This window comes from Chrysochloris asiatica, unplaced genomic scaffold, assembly GCF_000296735.1.
Source record: "Chrysochloris asiatica unplaced genomic scaffold, ChrAsi1.0 scaffold00057, whole genome shotgun sequence".
Classification (NCBI taxonomy): domain Eukaryota; kingdom Metazoa; phylum Chordata; class Mammalia; order Afrosoricida; family Chrysochloridae; genus Chrysochloris; species Chrysochloris asiatica.
In genome coordinates this window covers 4636695-4640711 of record NW_006408575.1, presented here as the reverse complement: position 1 = coordinate 4640711, position 4017 = coordinate 4636695, and positions in this window count along the sequence as shown.

Here is a 4017-nt window from a genome sequence, read left to right as displayed (position 1 = left end):
GTTGAGACTATATTTCTCAGACGTTGGACCAATCCCTGGAGAAGAACATCACGCTTGGTAAAGTGGCGAGTCAGTGGAAAAAAAGGAAGTCCTCCAAATGAGATGGACAATGAACTCAAACATAACACCAGTTGTGAGGATGGCGCAGGACTGGGCAGTGTTAAGTTCTGTTGTGCTTAGGGTTGTTATGAGTTGGGACCAACTCAAAGGCACCTAGCAACAACTACAAATAGCTGGGAGAAGTGGGAAAGGTTATCCTAGAGATAATCTCTCAGGCAAGTGTTCTTAACTGGAAATTCCAGATTCCTTGAATCTCCTTAGCCCTTCAAGGTCCCTTACTATTTAAGCTTCCTTGGGCAGGAACCAGTCCAAGCCAGGCACCCTGAAATCAGAGTCTATCATGATCATGGCCCCTAGATAGAAAATACCACATTTAGAAAGGCCACCATGACTCAGAAACATCAGGGTGGAATTACACATAACACCGATGAAGACTCTGAAACTGTATTTCTCAAGAAAGGGACTGTCCTTAGTTTCATGGGAGGCTGTCTCCAGGGTTGATCCCAGGCCACCATGAGGCTTCACAAAGGGAGCCAAAGACCAGTTCTCTCTCCCTGATATGAATTCCTGCTTCTGTTCCAAATGTTCATTCCTGAGCTGTTGTGGAAGGGAGCCGGGGAGGCTTTGAGACTTGGAATCAGAGGGAAGTGTACCTACTGTGTATGTGCAGGAAATGGATCATGCTTTGCCCCTGGTCTAGCACAAGTATTTAGGCCATTCATCCTGTAGGACTTTCTGCAATGGTGAACTTTTTGTGCAGTGAGATGTATTAATCACCGTTATGTGGCTACTAAGGGCTCCGAGAGTGGCCAGTGTGACTGAGGGGCTGAGTGCTTAACCAGGAGTCAGGAAGTTTCACTTCCTTGTCTGTGAAGTGAGGCCATTGGGCCAGGTGGTCGCTAGCATTTCACAGTCCGAAGGTATAGAAGTACCTGAGTGAGTGGAGTCACGAGACATCCCCTGCCCACTCCAAGGCTAAATGTGGCCCCTAGTGACCTGCCCTGCTTTTATTTCCAGTTCCAACTCTACCACCTCCCTTAAACTCCGTATTTCACTCAGATTGAACAATTTTCAGTTCCCTGAATGTACTCTCTCTTCTCTTGCGTATTCTCTTGCGTATTCTAATTCCTATGCTGAGAAAGCCTTTCATTACACTCTTTTTTGGATACTCTTGGGTCTCAACTGAGGTGTTACTTCCTCCAAGAGGACTTCATGTGTATCCAGACACTGGCCAGATGCCCCTTGTCCAGACTCCCATTGTCCCTTTTGCCTCTTCTGTCAAAGCACATCTCTACTGCACTTTATTGTAATTCATTTGTCTACTCCTCCCAGAGCCAAATAGAGCCCAATAGAACTTTCTGCGGTAATGGAAATGTTCAAGATCTGTGCAGTCCAATGTGGTAGGCTCATGTGGCTACTGAGTCCTTGAAATGTGGCGGGTGCACTTGAGGAACTGAATTATTCATTTTATTCAGTTTTTAATTATCAATGGTACTTCAAAATGTTTGTGGAAAACTGGAGTGGAAAGATAAAGGAATTCTTCCATAAGCATTTTGAAGCTCCTTCATATATTTAAATGGAGTCCTGGTGTGGTACACTGGACTGCAAGGTCCATTTTGAACTGCAAGGTTGGCAACTCAAATTTACCAGTGGCTCCTTGGAAACCCTATACAGGGTTGTTATGAGTCAGAACTGACTCGAAGGCACTTAAACAGTAACAACAACAACATATATTGGTTGTTGCTAATGTTGCTATTAGATCAGACAGCACATATATATGTTGCTAATGGCTCCTGGATCAGACAGCACAGCCCCACATTGTGTAAGCTCTGAGAGGGAGGAAGCGGGTCTGACTTGTACATACCTGGATCCTCATTGTTATTAGTTACCATAGAGTCAGTTCTGAGTCACGGTGATCTGATGTGCACAGAGTAAAGCAACTCCATAACACTGGAAGGTTGTGTCCTTTCAAGCAGATCACTAGGTTTGGCTTATAAGGCACCTTCTGGGTGGGTTTGAACCACTCACCTTTTGGTAAGTAGTTAAGGGCTTAACTCTTTGCATCACCCAGGGTCTCCACTGTGTACCCTCAATGGTCTATAAATGTTGCTGTAAGAATGAAGAAACTCTAGCAAGCAAGGATGGTAAAGCAAAGGCAACTCATCCCGACAGCCCTCACCCCAGCCCTTCCCAGGCATCTTCTCAAAGTAACTGAGACTGTACAAACCAAAGCCCACTGACCCTGACTCAGTCCCAACTTATAGCGACCCTGTACAGAGTTTCTGAGGCTAGAAATCTTTATGGGAGCAGAAAGCCTCATGTTTCTCCTATGGAGTGAGTGGCTGGTGGGTTTGAACTACTGACTTTGCAGTTGGTACATTGCTTGCTCTACAGTACAGTACAGACTAGTCGAGGGGGCTTCAAATAATTTGTGGGAAAATTCTTTTATCTTTCAGTTCCATTTTTCCATGAATTTTTTGAAACCTCATCCTATGTATGTTTGTAAAGTAGTTAGTAGTTTACAAAGGGCACCTACACACAATCATTTAATTGCAGGCAAGTCAAAGACTCTTTGTCCCCATTTTATACCGAGGGATCACTGAAGCTCAGGATGGGAAAATGACTTACTATCATCAGCTGCTAAAGACAGAACTGGGCCTGCTCCCAGGACCATTGCTGTCTACGGTGTCACTCAACCTTCAAATAAGACCAAGCACGGAGAGAAGGAGCATGTTCCTTCTTCCATGTGGAGGATCCACAAGAATAAATGGAAATCGTTGGGATAGGAATGGAGGCAGGAGGATGTGGTCTGGGTATATGGGGTGCTTTCTCCCAGGCTTTGAGAACTGGAATCCCCTGCCTCAGGGAAAGGAAGAAGTAGAGGTCCTATGGAGAACCTAGGGAGGTCAGTGTTGCCCCTGTCCCTGGGTCAGTATAAGCCCAGCCAGGAATCCTTAGGCTCCTATCTCTTCCTCAGAGCCCCATCCCTTCCCTGGAATTCATGCAGAGTGACAGTCAGTCTGGGAGGTGACAGGTGGGAAACTAACAACGAAGAAGGGCCCTGTGCTCTTCTTTGGGGTGGGTTGGGGCCTCAGCTGGGCCTTGTGGGGCTGTCTGGCGGCTGGCTCCTCCATCTCGGGGAATTCCCCTCCTGCCTAAAAGTCAGCCCAGCCCAGCCCTCCTTCCTGCAGAAGCACTTCGAACAGAGGAGCCCTCAGAGGGACAACAGTCTGGTTGCATACACTCTCATCGTCCCCATCTGCCCCCAGGTGAGTGACCCTGATCCAGCCAGGTGGATCAGGACAGTGGGAAAGGGTCCCTTGCAGTGGGAAAGGGTCTCCCAGCTTGTGTCAAGAGTCCCTGGCCTCCCCTTCTCCTGCCAGCTGCTCTCTGGGTGCGACCCCAGTCCAGCTTGCTCTTCCCCACCAGAGACTTGGGCCCGGGGGGCCTCTATCTGTCTCTTCCCCAGGCCTCATTCCCCTCTGTCTTCTATCCTTCCAACTGTCGCTTCCTCTTCCTGCCCTCCTCTTCATGCCCTGTTTTATGGGCCAATCTTTTTCTCTCCAGCCACTGCTGGTTCTTCCAAAGGGAAGGAAGAAAAGAACCTATTTTTGTCTAAGAAAAGGACCTATTTTTGTCCCTTAAGAAAAGAGAGTAGGTTGGAGAAGTTAATCTTGGATGTATTTGTTTGTGTGAGACAGTGTCTTGTCTTTCTGAGTGTATGTCAGACTGAGGTGTACACGTGTATATCTGTGTAAGTATGCGAGCCTATTTGTGTGTTGTGTATGAGTATCTGTGTGTAGAATCTGTGTGTGTGAGTGTCAGTATATGAATACATGTGTGTCTGTGTGAGTTTTTGAGTGTGTGGGTGTAGGTTGGGCACTTAGGAGGTATAAAGTGAGACAGAAAGAGACCAGGTGGGAGTCCACCCTTGTCCTGCTAGGGAACAAGATAATT